At 45.2% G+C, this 23,312-nt stretch overlaps 1 protein-coding gene across 5 annotated transcripts in view; it reads left to right on the plus strand.

Moving 5' to 3' along the window:
* The window catches only part of EHBP1 (EH domain binding protein 1), a 739,122-nt gene that overhangs the window by 427,927 nt on the left and 287,883 nt on the right, over positions 1-23,312 (plus strand). The window lies entirely within an intron of this gene.

Genomic DNA, 23,312 nt, shown 5'->3' on the forward strand with positions numbered 1-23,312 from the left:
CACACGGCCGCTCCGCTTGTCCGCAAATCATCCTATTTTTTTGCGGATGATTTGCGGACATAATGTAAGTCAATGGCACTGCGGATGTCAGCGGAATACCATCCGCTAACATCCGATTTCCTTCCTTTCAGTTCTGTTCCGTTTTTTGGAACGGAACAGAACCCTATTTTTTCATCCGTTCAAAAAACGGAAAGGAAGGAAAATCGGATGTCAGCGGTGTCATCCGCTGACATCCGCAATGCCATAGACTTACATTATGTCCGCATATCATCCGCAAACGGATGAGATGATATGCGAACACACGGAGCGGATGACACAAATGTCATCCGCTCCGTGAAAAAAAAAAGTCCCGCAGCGGAGCGGCCGTGTGATAGAAGCCTTCCTTATTTTGGGCTATACACAGTGGTAATTTTAGAAAAACCTACATCTCATGGAGATGCATTACTATCATCGAATTCTAATGCAACATAGACCCCTGTAGTAACCTGACAAAAGGTTCCAAGGTACTCTATTAGTTTACATATTTTTTTTCCTGCTTTGGTACCCACAAACCTTGTGGACTGTAGGCACTATTCCTACATGTGCCTACTGTGAATCTAGCCTGGCCGGCTAGCTAGCTATCAACTGCATCACTGTTTTATTAACCAGGGCTCCTTATGCCTTCTTCTAACCGAGTACTTAACTGAGTGGCTCAGTATACAAGCGTTCATCACGACAGGGCTTTTTTTTGTGTGGCACATAGAAATGAATATCAGCTCCAATACTGGGATGCGCCATCTCCTTCGCTTTCATTCCCGTTTAAGGCTCCGTTCACATGTAGGCATTTTGGGGCGTTTTTGGGGAGTTTTTCTGCTCTAGGATCAGCTCTCAAAACGCCCAGCAAGACAAATCCTATTCATTTCAATGGCCCCTGTTCACATCTGAGCGTTTTGACGCTGTGAGCAAAACGCCCAACACTTAAAGTACATGAGCTTCTTTTTGGACAGATTACATGTGTTTTTCTATTGGTCTCTATTCAATCTAAAAACGCCTGCACAAAAAACGCCTGTAAATCGCTGTAAAAATCACAGTAAAATCGTGGTAAAAAACGCGCAAAAACGCTACGCTCAGGTGTGAATGTAGCCTTATGCTCCCTTGGATGGCTGTTTTTATGAGGCTGGCTAGTGACGGCTGCTTGTGTGTTTTTGGGAATTTTTTTTCTTGACTGCCTTTTCTTGCTTTTTTTTACCAATACTCTGTATCACCCTAAACCTTTATATCCAGCAGCTGTCACCGTCTGACATGGTGTAAGTTTGTATCAGATAATTGTGATTGTATTTGAATTGGTTTGATTATCTCGGATGTACTTTTTATGTAGAGCAAATCACTGCAATTACACAGCAGGCAAGGAGGGAAGGCTGATCAGCAATGATAAAGCCAAAGACAGATTAGTGTTTTATGCTCCTTATCTCAGCCAACATCATTACTGATGAACTTTTATAGGTGGCTTTCAATGACCTGAAAGAAAAGTATTCCTTGACTATATAGAGCTAATGTGGGAAATGGATGATGCTGACTATATATGTATTGGAAGTCGTGTGAATGTTATATTTTTTAGCCCTTTAAAGGACATTTGTACACTTATTGGCCACTAAATCACAAATACCACAAATACTTTCTGCAATGTACATATGACGTGGTCCAATATTGTTTTGTCAAAACTAGAATGATGTGTGATCGAAGTAGCTTTGGAATGATTGTTGGTCCTTCACACGGTGGCTTCATAATCTCAGAAACCTGGCATTCTGATACACTACAGTGATTAGGCTGGGTTCACACTTATGTGAATTGGATGTGCGTTTCACCGCATCCAATTCCCATGACAGGAGACCGGTTCTCAATTAAGTCGTTTCACACAGCTCCAGGGTTGCCGCGAACCACACTGGAAAAGGGTCCTGTGCATCTTTAGCTCAGTCAGAATTTAAACAAATTTAGGTCAGAATTTTTCAGTTCTGATTTGCACCTGAAATGGAGAACAGGGACGCAGCAGACCCCTGCTGCGAGCTGCAGCCTCAGCTAGTGTGAACCGGTTTTAAAGTTTACAGACAATCATGTGATTAACAAAACAAAACAAAAAGTACTTTGATTGGCCAGTTTAGTTGGTAAAAACAGTCTGTTAGGCCCCTTTCACACATACCGTCCATTCAGTTACATCAAAATGTATCAGTTTTATCAATTTTTCATCCGTTTTTTATCAATTTTTCATCCGTTTTTTATCCATTTTTCATCCGTTTTTTATCCATTTTTCATCCGTTTTTCATCCATTTTTCATACGTTTTTTTCATACGTTTTTTTTACATCCACTACCAATGCAAAAACGGATGAAAAACAGACCGTTTGTTCATTTACATCTGTTTTTCGTCCAATCCGTTTTTTTTGATGGATGAAAAATGGGGCATTCATCCGTTGCAAAAAACGGACATTGACAGAAGCGGATGAAAACAGATGTTAACGGATGATCATAGAGATGCATTGATATCCGTTTTTCATCCGTCAACGGATGGATGAAAAATGGACAAACGGACCGTACGTGTGAAAGGGGCCTATATGATAAAGGTCTGGGAAGAGTGGCTAAATGTGTTCCTGGCAAATGAAAAATCTATTTAATAGTGGTAGTGCATCCATACTTGCCAACTGTCCCTTTTTTTCCTGGGACAGTCCCTGCAAATAGGAGCCTGTCCCAGGTAATTTATATTGTCCCTGGAAGCGCCTGTTAATCGGGCTGCCCAAAAATGTTTTGCAGAAGTAGTGCAGCTGAATGGGAGAATTATTCCAACTCTGCTACTATGGCCTTAAGTTTGAAATTCCCTTTTTAATTTTCTGTAATTCTCTCTATATTGAGTAGACTCTATAATCTGATAAATAGGCAAGATTAATTATGCAGAGTGGGTGGAACTTCAGGGAAGTGGGTGTGGTAATTGATAACTGTGCTGCAAAGTGTCCCTGGAAATTTTTTTTAAATGTTGGCAACTATGTGCATCTCTAAACACAAACTATGTCAAACCTTGAGGGGAAAGGGTCACAGTAGGCAAAAGAAGACCACGGGGTTGATTTACTAAAACAGAAGAGTGCAAATCTGGTGTAGCTCTGCAAATGAACCAATCAGCTTTCAGTTTTTTTTTTTTTTTTTCAAAGCCTAATTGAACAAGCTGAAGTTAGAAGCTAATTTGTTACCATGCACAGCTGCACCAGATTTTGCACTCTTCAGTTTTGGTAAATCAACCCCTAAGTTAGGGTTCCACTCCTGTCAGCTCAGAGCAGGTGAATTGGGTTTAGTTGGGGCCAGGCTTGTCAAAAATCAATGATCTGAAACTAAAAACTATTGCATGATCTAACAAATTTTCTGCCGCACCAGAAGGGTCAGATTTTGTGGAATCATTTTTTAATCAAGTGGGGTGAGAGGTTTGCAGCATTATTTCGTGGAAAGTCTGTAGGAAACCATATGATTTAAAGTCAACCTTGACCTATAAGCTCAGTCTTGATCTTATCAGAATTTTTCTTTACATTTTAACAGGATCACAATGTATGCTTTATGGCAAAAAATGTACTTTCAGACATGCTTCTTTCTAAAGAAATGGCTTCTTTTCTGCTTCTTTCCCATTCAGAATCAATATGGGTGAAAGGTACATTCTAGTCTTTGCTATGTATATTATTCAAAGAATTTCATTGGTTATTTCTACTGTCCTGGTTTGTGCTAGTCTTGAGGAGCACATTTTTCTAAATAACAGCTGAGTTTTTAACTTCCACTTCTAGATAATTTAGGCAGGAGCATTTTAGAGAAGTACAAAACAAGAGATTACCCACCCAGGGGACTGACAACAGCCATACATATACAGTATCTCACAAAAGTGAGTACACCCCTCACATTTGTGTAAATATTTTATTATATCTTTTCATGTGACAACACTGAAGAAATTACACTGTGCTACAATGTAAAGTAGTGGGTGTACAATTTGTATAACAGTGTAAATTTGCTGTCCCCTCAAAATAACTCAATACACAGCCATTAATTTCTAAACCGCTGGCAACAAAAGTGAATACACCCCTAAGTGGAAATGTGCAAATTGGGCCCAAAGTGTCAATATTTTGTGTGGCAACCATTATTTTCCAGCACTGCCTTAACCCTCTTGGGCATGGAGTTCACCAAAGCTTCACAGGTTGCCACTGGAGTCCTCTTCCACTCCTCCATGTTGACATCATGGAGCTGGTAGATGTTAGAGACCTTGCGCTCCTCCACCTTCCATTTGAGGATGCCCCACAGATGCTCAAAAGGATTTAGGTCAGTCCATCACCTTTACCCTCAGCTTCTATAGCAAGGCAGTGGTCGTCTTGGAGGTGTGTTTGGGGTCGTTATCATGTTGGAATGCTGCCCTACAGCACAGTCTCCATAGGGAGGGTATCATGCTCTGCTTCATGATGTCCCAGTACATGTTGGAATTCATGGTTCCTTCAATGAACTGTGCCGGCAGCACTCATGCAGCCCCAGACCGTGACACTGCCACCACCATGCTTGACTGTAGGCAAGACACACTTTTCTTTGTACTCCTCACCTTGTTTCCTTGACACCAGCTGAACCCAATAAGTTTATCTTGGTCTCATCAGACCACAGGACGTGGTTCCAGTAATCCTTTTCCCTTATCTGCTATCTTCAGCAAACTGTTTGCAGGCTTTCTTGTGCATTATCTTTAGAAGAGGCTTCATTCTGGGACGACAGCTATGCAGACCAATTTGATGTAGTGTGCGATGTATAGTCTGAACACTGACAGGCTGACCCCCCACCCCTTCAACCTCTGTAGCAATGCTGGCAGCACTCAAATGTCTATTTCCCAAAAACAACCTCTGGATGTGTTGCTTAGCACGTGCACTCTACTTCTTTGGTCGACCATGGCGAGGCCTGTTCTGAGTGGAACCTGTCCTTTTAAACCACTGTATGGTCTTGGCCACTGTGTTGCAGCTCAGTTTCAGGGTCTTGGTAATCCTCTTATAGCCTAGGCCATCTTTATGTAGAGCAACAATTCTTTTTTTTTTCAGATCTTCAGAGAGTTCTTTGCCTTGAGGTGCCATGTTGAACTTCCAGTGACCAGTATGAGAGAGTGAGAGCGATAACACCAAATTTAACCACTTAACGACCAGCTATGTAGACCTACGTCGGCTGACTTTGAGTGGTTATACCGGGATAATGCCTCTAGTTAGAGGCATCATCCCGGTACCGTTGTTTGAAGCCGACGGTTGGCTTTCCGTCGGTAACGATCGATGCGGCTCGGGAGCCGCTCGATCGTTACCCGGGGGGGCGGGAGGGGACGTCCCCCCCCTCCCGCCGCCTTCCGCGGCTTTGCTCGGGGCTCCCGTCCCACCGGGAGCCCCGAGCACCCAGCCGGCGCGTCCGCCGGCTGGATGGAGTCCCGATGAATGCCGGAAACGGCATCGATCGGGGCTCCGATGACGTAACCCGGAGGCGGCGTCCATGACGTCACATCCGGGTTACTGTGCTGCAAAAGGCGGCAGATTTGAAAAACGGCTGTATGCAAAAATGCCGTTTTCGGCGTTTTGCATACAGGGAAGTGTAGTGGAGGGGTCTAGGGTCTTTTAGACCCTCGATCCCTCCATAAAGTGTACCTGTCACTACATATTGGTGTCACAAGGGATGTTTACATTGCTTGTGACAGCAATAAAAGTGATCAGATTTTTTTTTTTTTTTTAAAAACCTGTAATAAAGTTAAAAAAAAAGAAAAAATAAATAGGAAAAAAAAAATAAAAATTTAGCCGCCCCCGTCACCGTTAGCTCACGCACAAAAAAAACGTATACGCAAGTCGAGCCGCAAATGAAATCGCTGTTCAAACCACACATGTGAGGTATCGCCGCGATCGCCAGAGCGTGCGCAATAATTTAAAAAAAAGAGCTACACTCTAACTCTAAACTGGTAACCGTTAAATAAATTGAAAGCGTCGCAGATTGAGATCTCTATTGACCGTAGTTTGTCGCCATCCCACGGGGGGCGCAATTTTAAACCGTAACATGTTTGGTATCTATTTACTCGGCGTGACATCATCTTTCACAATATACAAAAAAAATGGGCTAACTTTACTGTTTAGTATTTTTTAAATGCAGTGAAATGTGATTTTTCAAATTTTTTCCAAAAAAATGGCGTTTTAAAGACCGCTGCGCAAATACCGCGTGACAAAAAATTTTGCAATGACCGACATTTTATTCTCCAGAGTCTTTGCTAAAAAAATATATATATATAATGTTTGGGGGTTCTAAGTAGTTTTCTAGGAAAAAATACTGATTTTAACTTGTGAACAAAAAGTGTCCGAAATAGGGCTGGGGGTAAAGTGGTTAACACACCTGCCTCCCATTCACACCTGAGACACTAACGAGTCACATGACACCGGGGAAGGAAAATGGCTAATTGGACCCAATTTGGACATTTCACTTAGGGGTGTACTCACTTTTGTTGCCAGCAGTTTAGACTTTTGTGGCTGTGTATTGAGTTTTTTTGAGGGGACAGCGAATTTACACTGTTATACAAGCTGTACACTCACTACTTTACATTGTAGCAAAGTGTCATTTCTTCAGTGTTGTCACATGAAAAGATATAATAAAATATTTACAAAAATGTGAGGGGTGTACTCACTTTTGTGAGATACTGTATATGTATGGCTGTGAGATACTGTATGAAAGTTACATGTATACATGATGAACGTAGTCAGCAAAAGTGTGGGTTCATACATAACATAATAATATTTCAAAAAGTGAACAACACGGCTTTTATGTTGTAGTGACTGGATGACCCAGGTGCGAAGAAGCACAAGATGGGAAAAGTGAGAATGAATCAGGAAGAAAGGTAATAAAAGACAGTAGTAGAGAAAGTAAGAAAAAAAAAGGTGTTTTGGGGGCTGGGGATCCTGCAGGCATGGGTATAAGTTATAAGTTACCTAAGCTGGTTGTGTATAACGCGGGCATTGCATAAGGTAGCCAAGGTTCCATCTTTTAGAAATTTGGAGTGGGAGTAATGTAGAATGCTGGACATCTTTTCATGGATCATCATGGTGGTCAAACAGTCCTTCACTGCAGCAAATGAAACAATGTTTTTTTTTTCCAGGTCTTGACTATGGTGTGTTTGGTAGCAAGGAATAAATAGGTGTCTGTTTTTGTTTATAGAATAGACCGGATAGGGCAGTGTAATAAGGCCAGCTTTGCGTCCTTATGGATAGATTCAGTAAGTGAAATAAGGTGTATCGAAGTCCAAAGATCCAGGACCAAATTTGGTTATGAGTGAGCAAGTCCACCAAGTGTGGAGGACAGCCCCTAAAGCATCTGTCAGTATAGGAAGGGTTTGCGTGTGCAATATGGACCCAGTACTATTTTAATATAACCTTCTATACTGCATTCAAGATCGTAAAAATTGAAAGAATATTTTGCAGTCATAGAGCAGGCTTTACTCCACTCCTCGGGGTCAGTGGGGGTTGCCAAATCATGCTCCCAAAGAGAAATGTAGGAGGTGGATGAGAAAGAGCGAGTAGTTTTGAAGGAGTAGTTTGCTGAAATATTGCCACAGGCATTAGGGTAATGCAAACAATTGTACTCAAAGGTCGTTTTTTTGGAAAGGTGGAGACACGTTGCAAAGAAGCCAACCAGTGGCGACGCTAGAGGTAGATGAAAATTCAGAGGGTGGTGATTCAAAAGTCTCTTGAATGTAGAGCCAGGACAGCCTAAACTGTGCGAAGACCACCAGGTAAACACTTCTGGTTGTTCAAGGCCCAGGGACAAGAGAGGATTGTTTAGAAGTGGGTGCAAAGGTAGGAAATGGGAGATGGGCTCAGGCATGTTAGAGATCCTAATCCCAACCCACCTGCCTGATCCCACCAGGAAGCCGACACTGCACACTGCTAATCACAGGCATTGAGACATTTCCTGGTCTGTGCAGCTGCGGACCGGGAAATGTCTCACTGCCTGTGATTAGCGGTGGGCGGGGTTGGCTACTGGTGGGATCGGGCAGGTGGGTTGGGACTAGAATCTCTAGTGTACAGAGTCCCACAGTTGCATATTGTGCAACATTATTTAAGAAAGGTGGACAGAGTCTGTGAGGGAACCATAGCAAGGCAGAGATTGCAGTTGGTGCACAGTTGGGGAGTTCAAGGAGCACCTAACATGGGATATCCAGTGGGACATTTCAACACATACTTCGTGTATTATATAATTTACCTAATTTATGCAGGTTTGTTATCTTTTCACAGATTCTCAATCTAACACTACTTGAAAATTGAAATGCCAAAATTTGAGTAAGCTTAACAAACCTGCGAGAATCATAAATCAGAATTTTAAGCCGCAACCCCAACCAATTTTTCCCCTTAAATCAGGGGTCTCCAAACTTTCTAAAAGGGCCAGTTTACAGTCCTTGAGACTTTATGTAGGCCGGACTGTGACCACTGGGTGTAAATAATGCCCCAGCATCAGTGGGAGTTGACACATGTGCTCAGTAGGAAGAGTAATAGGGCTCGTTCACATGTGAGGTAGGCGGACAGTAAAACCACATCAGGAATGTACACATGCTTTGCTCGTGGCTGGAAGTATACCCCTAAGTATGCAACCTGCCCCTGTTCATTGCTAATGCTGCATTTAGGGATATAAATCAGGCAGTGAGGAGGCAACATATTGCTTTTTTACCACCTGTCAAATGACTCTGAAAAGTTAACCAAGCATGAATGGCTTTTCAGAGGAGCAGCAGTCCTTGCTATGTCTATGACAGAGTCCTAAAAGGACACAGACACACCTGCCTGTGCAAAAGTCTGAGGCAGGCATGTAAAAAGCCTGTAAATCTAGAATGTTTTCAGAAATAGAAATGCTCAGAAAGCCACTGCCCCCTTCCACTGCTTTCACTTTACTGTCCTGAGCTCGATCAGATCTGACAACCTTTCTCATCCAGGATGCCACGGCACCCCTATGACCTCAGGTAACACCCCGATTGAGAAGGACTGCTCTAGAGAAAGTACCCCCAATATTCTTCTTTGTCTGACACCTATCATTCAGACGGGAAGGAATAAAACCCTAAGCAAAAGATTCCCCGCAATACTAAAATATGTACAGTATCTCTGTTTCTGTCCCCTTCTGACACCCATCAAATAGACAGGAAATGAGAGGAAATCTCCCCAGGGAGGTTAAAGCAATCAAAAGTAGGGTTGAGCGAACACCTAGATGTCCGTGTTCGACGGGTTCGGCCGAACTTTAAAAAAAAGTCCGGGTCCGTGTCCCGGACTTTTACCGAACTTTTCCCGGACACCGAACCCCATTGAAGTCAATGGGGACCCGAACTTTAAGGCACTAAAATGGCTCTAAAACACCAAAGGAAAGGGCTAGAGTGCTGCAAATGGCAGCAAAACGTAATTAAGAGCATGGCAAGTGCTCTGCAAACAAATGTGGATAGGGAAATAACTTAAAACAACAAAAAAAAAACAGAAAAATAAAACAATGTTCTTCTTCATCTCTGAAGGACGAGGCCCATATGGAGTAGGAGGGAGGTTGAGGTGGTGGTGGATGTGGCGGTGACATAGGCGTGCGCACAGGGTGTGCTGGGTGTGCCTGGGCACACCTATGGGCGGTGTAGGTGGAAGCGGCGGTGGAGGAGGACCAGGGCCGGATTAACAGCATCATGGGCTTGGTGCTGAGGATTTTGAAGGGCCTTAAGGGCCGTGCCTTGCCATGCACCCAGAGGAGGAAGGGTGCAGCCATGCATGCCTAATTCAACATGGGATGCTGTCTCTGAAGCCCATAAACACATCCATGCATCGCCAACTGTCCCTCCTTGTCCGGCCTTCACGCTGTGTGGGGAGGTTCTGAGGGTGCTGCCTGGGGAAGCGAGCATAGAAGCCAGACTTCTGTGTTTACAAGTGACAGAAGAGCGGTAACAGTGAATATGGCCAACCCGGGGCCTATATAAAAGGTAGGGGCCTGGAGCTGCAGCTCCAATAGCCCCTACATTAATCTGGCCCTGAGGAGGAGGACGAGGTAGCCAACACTGCTTCTTTTCAAAAATTTTAAATGAGGGTACACCCCAAAAGAGTGAGAAAGAGCAAAAATGGAACAATGGGTGGGTAAGGTCGGTATCCATTGCTATTCTGCATAAGGTACGGAAAAGTCCCGTGGGATCCATGCCTGGTTCATTTTAATGAACGTGAGCTTGTCCACATTGTCTCTGGACAGGCGGCTGCGCTTGTCTGTTATAACGCCCCCAGCCGTGCTAAATACCCGTTCAGATAATACACTGGCTGCAGGGCACGCCAGCACCTCCAAGGCGTAAAGGGCAAGCTCAGGCCATGTGCCCAATTTGGAGACCCAGAAGTTGAAGGGGGCAGACCCGTCATTCACTACATGTAGGCGTGTGCACACATACTGCTCCACCATGTTGGTAAAATGCTGCCTCCTGCTAAGACGTTCCATCTGAGCTGCTGGTGCTGCTGTTTGTTGTGGCGTGCTGACAAAGCTTTTCCACATTTCGGCCATGCTAACCCTGCCTTCTGAGGTGCTGGCGGTGCCCTGGTTGCGTTGGCGACCTCCTCCTCCTCTGCCTTGTGCTTCCACTGTGGCCCCGCTGTCAGATGGGAATGCCAGCAGCATGGCGTCTACCAGCGTGCGCTTGTACTCGCGCATCTTGCGATCGCGCTCCAGTGAGTGAATTAAGGACGGTACGTTGTCCTTGTAACGGGGATCCAGCAGCGTGGCCACCCAGTAATCAGCACAAGTTAGAATGTGGGCAACTCGGCGGTCGTTGTGGAGACACTGCAGCATGTAATCGCTCATGTGTGCCAGGCTGCCCAGAGGCGACGAAAGGCTGTCCTCTGTGGGAGGTGTATCGTCCGTGTCCTCTGTATCCCCCCAGCCACGCACCAGTGATGGCCATGAGCTGGCCTGGGTGCCACCCTGCTGTGAACATGGTTCCATCTCCTCCTCCAGCTCCTCCTCCTCCTCATCCTCCTCATCCTCCAGAACTGTGCCCCTGCTGGACAATTGCGTCCCTGGCGTTTGCGTGTGCAGGAACCCACCCTCGGAGCCCCTTGCGAATGACTGCCCTGAAAGCCTTGGAAATGTTACCTCTTCATCCTCCTCCTCCTCCTCATCCTGTGCCACATCCTCTTCCATCATCGCCCGAATTGTTTTTTCAAGGAGGCATAGAAGTGGGATAGTTAAGCTGAGAACGGCGTCATTGCCACTGGCCATGTTGGTGGAGTACTCAAAACAGCGCAACAAGGCACACAGGTCTCGCATGGAGGCCCAGTTATTGGTGGTGAAGTGGTGCTGTTCCGCAGAGCGACTCACGCGTGCGTGCTGCAGCTGAAACTCCACTATGGCCTGCTGCTGCTCGCACAGTCTTTCCAGCATGTGCAAGGTGGAGTTCCACCTTGTGGGCACGTCACATATGAGGCGGTGAGCGGGAAGGCCGAAGTTACGCTGCAGCGCTGCCAGGCGAGCAGCAGCAGGGTGAGAACGCCGAAAGTGCGCACAAACGGCCCGCACTTTCTGCAGCAGCTCTGACATATCGGGGTAGTTTTTAAGGAACCTCTGCACCACCAAATTCAGCACATGCGCCAGGCAAGGGATGTGCGTCAAACCGGCTAGGCCCAGAGCTGCTATGAGATTTCGCCCGTTATCACACACCACCAGGCCGGGCTTGAGGCTCGCTGGCAGCAACCACTCATTTGTCTGCTGTTCCATGCTCCTCCACAACTCCTGCGCGGTGTGTGGTTTGTCCCCCAAACAGGCAAGTTGTAAAACTGCCTGCTGTCGTTTACCCCTGGCCGTGCTGAAGTTGGTGGTGAAGGTGTTACGCTGTCCGGATGAGGAGGCGGTAGAGGATGAGGAAGCGGAGTAGGAGGAGTTACGAACAGGAGGCAAACTGAAGCGCCCTGCAATCCTCGGTGGTGGAAGGACATGCGCCAAATTGCTATCCGCCTCAGGCCCATCCGCCACTGCATTTACCCAGTGTGCCGTTAGGGAGATATAACGCCCCTGACCGTGCTTACTGGTCCACGTATCCGTAGTTAGGTGGACCTTGGCACAGATGGCGTTGCGCAGTGCACACCTGATATTTTCCCCCACTTGGTTGTGCAGGGAAGGGATGGCTTGCCTGGAAAAGTAGTGGCGGCTGGGCACGCCGTACTGTGGGACAGCCACCGACATAAGGTTTTTAAAACTGTGCGTCTCCACCAGACGGAATGACAGCATTTCAAAGGCCAATAATTTTGAAATGCTGGCATTCAGGGCCAGGGATCGCGGGTGGGTAGGGGGGTACTTCCTCTTCCTCTCAAGTGTTTGGGAGATGGAAAGCTGAACGCTTCCACGGGACATTGTGGAGATGGTTGTTGGTGACCCAGGTGGTGGTGTTGCTGACAGATCGTCTGTTTGCGGGGTGGCAGGTGCCGGTATCACTACAGATGTGGCTGGAGCGGCCGAGACTGCAGCAGAAGAGGAAGCAGGATGAGCCAGAGACGTTTCTTGGTTTTGAAGGTGTGTACTCCACTGCAGCTCGTGCTTTGCACTTAGATGCCTGATCATGCAGGTTGTGCTCAGGTTGAGAAGGTTCATGCCTCGCTTCAAGCTCTGATTGCACAGGGTGCAAACCACTCGTGTCCTGTCATCAGCACATTTTCTAAAGAACTTCCACGCTAGAGAACTCCTTTGAGCTGACTTTGGTGCGCTCGTTCCCTTGCTGCGTTGGGCAGTAGCGGGCGTAGTGTCTAGGGCACGGCCGCTCCGCTTCTGCACCCTGCTCCCTCTTCTGCTGTGCTGGTGGCTCTGTGCGACCACCGCCTCTTCCTCCAAACTACTCAGGTCACCTGCATGACGTTCATTCCATGTGGGGTCGAGGACCTCATCGTCCTCCACATCATCTTCCACCCAGTCTTCACCCCTGCCCTCCTTGTCGGTCTCCACAATGCTGAACGCCGCAGCAGTTGGCACCTGCGTTTCGTCATCATCGGAGACGTGCTGCGATGATCCTTGCATGTACTCATCTTGAGAAATAAGTGGTTGGGCATCGCTGCACTCAATCTCTTCCACTTCTGGGGCAGGGCTAGGTGGATGGCCCTGGGAAACCCTGCTGACAGAGTCCTCAAAAAGAATAAGAGACTGCTGTATGGCTTGGGGCTCAGACTGCTGGCCTGATTTGCAAGGGGGTGAGGTGAAAGACGGTTGGACATTGGCTGCAGGTGCCAACTCTGACCTTTCTGCAGTAGACTGGGTGGGAGACAATGTGAAGGAACTGGAGGCACTGTCAGCAGCAAACCAATCTACTATCGCCTCAACTTGTTCTGGCCTCATCACTTCTAGGGGCGTTTGATGCCCTACCAAATACTGATGCAGGTTCTGTCGCCTACTCACACTTGAGGAAGGTGTTTCACTTGTGCGTGTAGCTGGCACAGATCGACCATGTCCTCTCCTTGCAACAGGAGCTCTACCAGCAGCACCACGACCCAGGCCACGGCCCTTATTTGACGGTCTCCTCATATTTCTGTAATTTAAGATCTTGCCCTAGAAAGGTTTTTATTGAATAGCGGAATAGAAAATATGATCCAAAAAAAGTGTATGTATATCACACGTACACAACCACACTAGGCCCCAATTACTATTGTTTGTACCCCTAAAAGGCTAGATGAGGAGTAGGGGGAGTATGGAACAGGCAGCACCCTCAAACCTTCAGAAGTATGAGATGAACCCCAACAACTTGGAAAGGTGGATCTCTCTCACACGTACCGACACAGACTATCCCGCAATTCAATTGATCCTCAAAGGTTTTTATTGAATAGCGGAATAGGAAATATGATCAAAAAAAGTGTATGTATCTCGCACGTACACAACCACACTAGGCCCCAATTACTATTGTTTGTACCCCTAAAAGGCTAGATGAGGAGTAGGGGGGGTATGGAACAGGCAGCACCCTCAAACCTTCAGAAGTATGAGATGAACCCCAACAACTTGGAAAGGTGGATCTCTCTCACACGTACCGACACAGACTATCCCGCAATTCAATTGATCCTCAAAGGTTTTTATTGAATAGCGGAATAGGAAATATGATCAAAAAAAGTGTATGTATCTCGCACGTACACAACCACACTAGGCCCCAATTACTATTGTTTGTACCCCTAAAAGGCTAGATGAGGAGTAGGGGGGGTATGGAACAGGCAGCACCCTCAAACCTTCAGAAGTATGAGATGAACCCCAACAACTTGGAAAGGTGGATCTCTCTCACACGTACCGACACAGACTATCCCGCAATTCAATTGATCCTCAAAGGTTTTTATTGAATAGCGGAATAGGAAATATGATCAAAAAAAGTGTATGTATCTCGCACGTACACAACCACACTAGGCCCCAATTACTATTGTTTGTACCCCTAAAAGGCTAGATGAGGAGTAGGGGGAGTATGGAACAGGCAGCACCCTCAAACCTTCAGAAGTATGAGATGAACCCCAACAACTTGGAAAGGTGGATCTCTCTCACACGTACCAACACAGACTATCCCCCAATTTAACTGATCCCCAAAGGTTTTTGATTAAATAGCGGAATAGAAAATATGATCCAAAAAAAGTGTATGTATATCACACGTACACAACCACACTAGGCCCCAATTACTATTGTTTGTACCCCTAAAAGGCTAGATGAGGAGTAGGGGGAGTATGGAACAGGCAGCACCCTCAAACCTTCAGAAGTATGAGATGAACCCCAACAACTTGGAAAGGTGGATCTCTCTCACACGTACCGACACAGACTATCCCGCAATTCAATTGATCCTCAAAGGTTTTTATTGAATAGCGGAATAGGAAATATGATCAAAAAAAGTGTATGTATCTCGCACGTACACAACCACACTAGGCCCCAATTACTATTGTTTGTACCCCTAAAAGGCTAGATGAGGAGTAGGGGGAGTATGGAACAGGCAGCACCCTCAAACCTTCAGAAGTATGAGATGAACCCCAACAACTTGGAAAGGTGGATCTCTCTCACACGTACCAACACAGACTATCCCCCAATTTAACTGATCCCCAAAGGTTTTTGATTAAATAGCGGAATAGAAAATATGATCCCAAAAAAGTGTATGTATATCACACGTACACAACCACACTAGGCCCCAATTACTATTGTTTGTACCCCTAAAAGGCTAGGAGTAGGGGGAGTATGGAACAGGCAGCACCCTCAAACCTTCAGAAGTATGAGATGAACCCCAACAACTTGGAAAGGTGGATCTCTCTCACACGTACCAACACAGACTATCCCCCAATTTAACTGATCCCCAGAGGTTTTTGATTAAATAGCGGAATAGAAAATATGATCCCAAAAAAGTGTATGTATATCACACGTACACAACCACACTAGGCCCCAATTACTATTGTTTGTACCCCTAAAAGGCTAGGAGTAGGGGGAGTATGGAACAGGCAGCACCCTCAAACCTTCAGAAGTATGAGATGAACCCCAACAACTTGGAAAGGTGGATCTCTCTCACACGTACCAACACAGACTATCCCCCAATTTAACTGATCCCCAAAGGTTTTTGATTAAATAGCGGAATAGAAAATATGATCCCAAAAAAGTGTATGTATATCACACGTACACAACCACACTAGGCCCCAATTACTATTGTTTGTACCCCTAAAAGGCTAGGAGTAGGGGGAGTATGGAACAGGCAGCACCCTCAAACCTTCAGAAGTATGAGATGAACCCCAACAACTTGGAAAGGTGGATCTCTCTCACACGTACCAACACAGACTATCCCCCAATTTAACTGATCCCCAGAGGTTTTTGATTAAATAGCGGAATAGAAAATATGATCCCAAAAAAGTGTATGTATATCACACGTACACAACCACACTAGGCCCCAATTACTATTGTTTGTACCCCTAAAAGGCTAGGAGTAGGGGGAGTATGGAACAGGCAGCACCCTCAAACCTTCAGAAGTATGAGATGAACCCCAACAACTTGGAAAGGTGGATCTCTCTCACACGTACCAACACAGACTATCCCCCAATTTAACTGATCCCCAAAGGTTTTTGATTAAATAGCGGAATAGAAAATATGATCCCAAAAAAGTGTATGTATATCACACGTACACAACCACACTAGGCCCCAATTACTATTGTTTGTACCCCTAAAAGGCTAGGAGTAGGGGGAGTATGGAACAGGCAGCACCCTCAAACCTTCAGAAGTATGAGATGAACCCCAACAACTTGGAAAGGTGGATCTCTCTCACACGTACCAACACAGACTATCCCCCAATTTAACTGATCCCCAAAGGTTTTTGATTAAATAGCGGAATAGAAAATATGATCCCAAAAAAGTGTATGTATATCACACGTACACAACCACACTAGGCCCCAATTACTATTGTTTGTACCCCTAAAAGGCTAGGAGTAGGGGGAGTATGGAACAGGCAGCACCCTCAAACCTTCAGAAGTATGAGATGAACCCCAACAACTTGGAAAGGTGGATCTCTCTCACACGTACCAACACAGACTATCCCCCAATTTAACTGATCCCCAAAGGTTTTTGATTAAATAGCGGAATAGAAAATATGATCCCAAAAAAGTGTATGTATATCACACGTACACAACCACACTAGGCCCCAATTACTATTGTTTGTACCCCTAAAAGGCTAGGAGTAGGGGGAGTATGGAACAGGCAGCACCCTCAAACCTTCAGAAGTATGAGATGAACCCCAACAACTTGGAAAGGTGGATCTCTCTCACACGTACCAACACAGACTATCCCCCAATTTAACTGATCCCCAGAGGTTTTTGATTAAATAGCGGAATAGAAAATATGATCCCAAAAAAGTGTATGTATATCACACGTACACAACCACACTAGGCCCCAATTACTATTGTTTGTACCCCTAAAAGGCTAGGAGTAGGGGGAGTATGGAACAGGCAGCACCCTCAAACCTTCAGAAGTATGAGATGAACCCCAACAACTTGGAAAGGTGGATCTCTCTCACACGTACCAACACAGACTATCCCCCAATTTAACTGATCCCCAAAGGTTTTTGATTAAATAGCGGAATAGAAAATATGATCCCAAAAAAGTGTATGTATATCACACGTACACAACCACACTAGGCCCCAATTACTATTGTTTGTACCCCTAAAAGGCTAGGAGTAGGGGGAGTATGGAACAGGCAGCACCCTCAAACCTTCAGAAGTATGAGATGAACCCCAACAACTTGGAAAGGTGGATCTCTCTCACACGTACCAACACAGACTATCCCCCAATTTAACTGATCCCCAAAGGTTTTTGATTAAATAGCGGAATAGAAAATATGATCCCAAAAAAGTGTATGTATATCACACGTACACAACCACACTAGGCCCCAATTACTATTGTTTGTACCCCTAAAAGGCTAGATGAGGAGTAGGGGGAGTATGGAACAGGCAGCACCCTCAAACCTTCAGAAGTATGAGATGAACCCCAACAACTTGGAAAGGTGGATCTCTCTCACACGTACCAACACAGACTATCCCCCAATTTAACTGATCCCCAAAGGTTTTTGATTAAATAGCGGAATAGAAAATATGATCCCAAAAAAGTGTATGTATATCACACGTACACAACCACACTAGGCCCCAATTACTATTGTTTGTACCCCTAAAAGGCTAGATGAGGAGTAGGGGGAGTATGGAACAGGCAGCACCCTCAAACCTTCAGAAGTATGAGATTGTGTTCACTGTACCCCACAAAGATTGAGTTCACTGCACCCCACAATGATTGTGTTCACTGCACCCCACAAAGATTGTGTTCACTGCACCTCACAAAGATTGTGTTCACTGTACCCCCCAAAGATTGTGTTCACTGTACCCCCCAAAGATTGTGTTCACTGCACCCCACAAAGATTCTGTTCACTGTACCCCACAAAGATTGTGTTCACTGCACCCCAAAAAGATTGTGTTCACTGCACCCCAAAAAGGATGTTGTTCACTGCACCCCAAAAAGGATGTTGTTCACTCCACCCCAAAAAGATTGTGTTCACTGCACCCCACAAAGATTGTGTTCACTGCACCCCAAAAAGATTGTGTTCACTGCACCCCAAAAATGATTTTGTTCACTGCACCCCAAAAAGGATTTTGTTCACTGCACCCCAAAAAGGATGTTGTTCACTCCACCCCAAAAAGATTGTGTTCACTGCACCCCAAAAAGATTGTGTTCACTGCACCCCACAAAGGATTTTGTTCACTGCACCCCAAAAAGATTGTGTTCACTGCACCCCAAAAAGGATGTTGTTCACTGCACCCCAAAAAGGATTTTGTTCACTGCACCCCAAAAAGATTGTGTTCACTGCACCCCACAAAGGATTTTGTTCACTGCACCCCACAAAGATTGTGTTCACTGCACACCAAAAAGGATTGTGTTCACTGCACCCCAAAAAGATTTTGTTCACTGCACCCCAAAAAGATTGTGTTCACTGCAGCCCAAAAAGATTGTGTTCACTGCAGCCCAAAAAGATTGTGTTCACTGCAGCCCAAAAAGATTGTGTTCACTGCAGCCCAAAAAGATTTTGTTCACTGCAGCTCACACACAGAAAAATGGATGTGGATCACTGACACCTGTCTATCTCCAATCCCACACCACACAGCAATATCGATTGTAGTTTGTAGAACACAGTTTCCCTAAAATTCAGCAGACTATGTCCCTAACAGGATTGAGAAGAGATCGTAGATCAGGATTGAGTGCAGACCCCACCCCCCACACAGCAATATCGATTGTAGTTTGTAGAAGACACTGACCCTATAATTCAGCAGACTCTATCCCTAAAATGCCTACAACTCGCCCTGCCTAAACACTCCGACCTGTCCCTCAATTCTATCCGGACACAAATGGTTTTTTCCTGCCTATCTTTCCCTAATCAGCAGCCAGCACGTTGATGTGTGCTCTGTCCCTGAATCTAAGCAGCATAATGACGCCGCTGCGGCTGCCTCGAACTTATAAAGACTTGGTCACATGCTTCAGACGGCCAATCACAGCTACTGAGACATTTGCAGGCATGGCTGGGATGGCTTAAGGCACACCAGTTAAACGATTGTTGATTGGCTGTTGAAAGCCCGCCATGAAAAGAGCGCCAAAGCATGCAAAACCCGGAAATAAAACGACCGAACACGGATTTTTACCCGAACATACAGTAAAGTGTCCGTGTCCGTGTTCGGGTACAAAAAATCCAATTATTCGGTACGAACACGAATAATACAGTCCGTGTTCGCTCAACACTAATCAAAAGTCAAATGTTTTTGTTGGAATTGAGCTTTGTTGGAAACCAAGATTGTTTCAGGCATAAAATTCTGACTCTAAAAAAAGTTGAGTTGAAACTGTAACAGCATCTTTTAGTTGTGCTAAAAGGTGGACCTCACTTAACAGACTATAATACAAGGACAAAAAATCAGTGTGGAATTGGTTTAGTTATACTTGTATCTCTTTAAACATAAGCCATTGCAACAGAGAATGATCAGTCAACGTGTTTAAATAGCATGAACTCTATACTGCTAGTTGAAAATGCAGTCCATTACGATGTGGAATGAACACAAATTACAGGATTCACAGGTGAGTAGCGATCTTCAGTGATAATAAAGAAAATAAATAAATAATGAAAGCAATAAATTGAGTTCTCAGCTAGAGCAGATTGGTAGTGATAGCTTTACACCACTGGAAATCTCGTCCTTTGATCCAGATTGATAAACTCTGATCTGACTCATGCTGTCAATCAGCATAGGGACGTGGTCTGGAAAATATCACAGGGGTGTAAAAGGAAATTGTTATATAGAGAATTTTTATAGCAGATCACTAGATAATGGCTTCAGAGGAAGTATAAAGGATAAAAAAAAAATATTTGCAGAGCTGTAGAACCTGTAAGCATTAGAAGAGATATGCATGCAAATGTATACGGAGGGTTTAATGCATGTATGAGTGTATCATGTGCCTAACTTTTCCATTATGCCATGAATAAGACCGTTCAACATGCAGAACCTGGCTTAACTTAAGCTGACTTGGTACCCAACCTGTAGCCTTTTGGTACTTGTTGTGAGGCCCTTGGGCCCAAAAGTCTGAAGTGGTATTGGGAGCATTGATTTGTAAAGGGATAATGACAGTGATTTCTACTAGCCTTGTATAACATGCCCCCAGTCTCTCACTTTCTTCTGTAGAATACTGTATCTCCAGTGTCCAACCAATCCCATAACAAGTCCTCAGTCTCTGACCATCATGTCCTCTACTGTGATGGCAGTGTCAGACATTCCTTTCTTTTTTTTTCTTTTTTTTTTTATAAAGTGACTCTGTCGTAAGAAAGGTATGGGGGTTGCAATTGCTAGCGTCCTGAAGAAAATGCTAGATGCCTGGCTGTGTCTAACTTAAATATTTTTGAATCACAGACTCAGAACAAGCATTGTTAGAAGCTGGGTTCACACTGCCGCATGGAGCGGCTCACAGCAGGGGATCTGGTGCGTCCCTGTTCACCATTTCAGGTCTGATGTCGGATTTCAGCCCGAATTCTTGGCTGAATTCGGACCTGACACAGACCAGAAGATGCACAGGACTCTGAGCAATTTGCTCCAGAGATATGTGAACCGGCTCCATAGAGAGCCATGCACAATCCCCGACATGCGAATTGGATGCGGGGAAACCTGCATCCTGCGAACCCAGCCTAAATGATTGTCAACATTTCATTTCTCTATACTTTTTCAATATCAGCAACTTAGACAGCAATGAAGCCAAAGCATAAGCATGACAGCCAGGGGCCCAGCATTCTCAAAAGTAACATTGAGCAATGACAGCTTCCGTGATTTTCTCGTAACGAAATCCCTTTAAGCTCTGAGTAGAGTGGGGAAGAATTGAACCTCTGTCAGCTTTGATTGTTATCCCTGGCCAATGCGACAGAATGTGAGGGGACATTTACCAAAGAGGTCACAGACAACAATTAAAATCTGACAGAAGTCTGTCCTTCCCTACTGTATCTAAAACCTTGAAAAAAAGATTTGCTCTCGCATGTGAGCGAAGGTCGCAGTACTGTAGAAATTTCTGAGGGAATCCCTTTTACTTGTACTTTTTAATTTCATGCTTCTGGTAGTAATCTGTTCAGCCCAACTCCAAGCAAAACTCTTTTTTTTTTTTTTTAATTTTTCAAAATATTAGGAGGGATTAGAACCTCTGCCCGATTTGTTTGCTTTTTTACCAATGGTTTCCCTGATGTGGAGATTTCCCCTGACTTCCTTATCCTAGTGACATCTTGTGACAGTCTTTCACATGGGATATCAACAATAAGGGAAGTGAGGAGAAACTTCCCTATTGGTAACACAGACAGAAATGCAGCTTGGTAGAGCAGGGGTGTGAAATTAAATTTCATCACAGGCTGCATCAGCATTATGGTTGCCCTAAAATGGCCATTTGTATCTGTAAGACTAGATGTCCAGAGCACTCCACCCCCCCCGACCCTACATCAGATGTCAGGAGCCCTCCACCCTACCTTACATCAGATGTCAGGAGCCCTCCACCCTACCTTACATCAGATGTCAGGAGCCCTCCACCCTACCTTACATCAGATGTCAGGAGCCCTCCACCCTACCTTACATCAGATGTCAGGAGCCCTCCACCCTACCTTACATCAGATGTCAGGAGCCCTCCACCCTACCTTATAGATGTCAGGAGCCCTCCACCCTACCTTATAGATGTCAGGAGCCCTCCACCCTACCTTACATCAGATGTCAGGAGCCCTCCACCCCCCCCCCCCTTACATCAGATGTCAGGAGCCCTTCACCCTACCTTACATCAGATGTCAGGAGCACTCCACCCTACCTTACATCAGATGTCAGGAGCCCTCCACCCTACCTTACATCAGATGTCAGGAGCCCTCCACCCTATCTTACATCAAATGTCAGGAGCCCTCCACGCTACCTTACATCAGATGTCAGGAGCACTCCACCCTATCTTACATCAGATGTCAGGAGCCCTTCACCCTACCTTACATCAGATGTCAGGAGCCCTTCAACCTACCTTACATCAGATGTCAGGAGCCCTCCACCCTACCTTACATCAGATGTCAGGAGCCCTCCACCCTACCTTACATCAGATGTCAGGAGCCCTCCACCATACCTTACATCAGATGTCAGGAGCCCTCCACCATACCTTACATCACAGTGCACTCCCCTTTCCTTGTGCTTCTGCTGGGAAGCAGAAAGTACAGGGTCTGGAAGAGGACCAGAGGAGGGCTGGAGTCTGCTAAATGCTGAGACCAGGGTAGGAGGAGACCAGGGGTTGCTGTGGCTGCACAGAGAGGCACAGAATCTGTAGGAGGCATTCTGTCCTCATTTCTACCGCCGACTGCTGAGACGAGGGGCATCAGAGAAGAGCCTCTCTGCAGGTGCAAGAGCCAAAGAAAATGGCATGGTTGGCCAGATTTGGCCCACGGGCCTTGTGTTTAACACATATGTGATAGAGGTTACAACCATCTCCCACTTAACAAAATGTGTTCTGTACTCAAGGGTGTAGTTTATATTGTTTATAAGGGCTTGACAGTGCAAAGACACATTTCGTGTTTTTTGTTTTTTTTAGCTGCAATTTAATATCTCTGGCTAGCTTTAAGGCTTGGTATAGTATTTTTAATAATCTCTACTTGATCATCTTTGTCAGAAATGGAGGTTGAGGCATGGTGCACTGAAGAATTACATAGTATTGGTTTGCTGTGCACATGGGAAAAGGTAGTGCATAATGTCACTCTGGGGACTCTTTATCTGTATTTACAGTACATTTTTATTTTCATGAAGTGCCAAAACTCTGTTGAATAGTTATCCAAAAGCCTAATTCAAGCCAATTTATTTTTCAGGTTGGAACAGAGAGGAGAAACATTTAAACTTCTGTAGAATTTGAATCCTATGTGTCCAAGATTTTTCCTCATTTCCTCATCTTGACAGGAAGTAATAAAAAAACTCCCCCTGTGGGGACACAGCAATACAAAAGTTTTCGAATTTCTAATCTTTCTCCACTCTATCCAAAGCAAAACCAAAAAAGTTTTGGTTAACTTGCCAATTTAATATTTAAAATTAAAGCGACATTAAACCTTCAGTTTTTTTTTTAAACAACAAACATGTTATACTTACCTGCTCTGTGCAATACCATTGCACAGAGCAGCCCCAATCCTCCTCTGCTGGCCCCCCCCCCGGTGGCGCTCCTCCTCTTTGGCGCCACCTCCCACGAGGGCACTCGTGCAGGCTTTCTCCAAAAAGCTGCCCTGTCTGCATCCATTGACACAGAC

This window comes from Pelophylax lessonae (assembly GCF_965119305.1).
Source record: "Pelophylax lessonae genome assembly, chromosome: 3".
In the NCBI taxonomy this organism is placed as follows: Eukaryota; Metazoa; Chordata; class Amphibia; order Anura; family Ranidae; genus Pelophylax; species Pelophylax lessonae.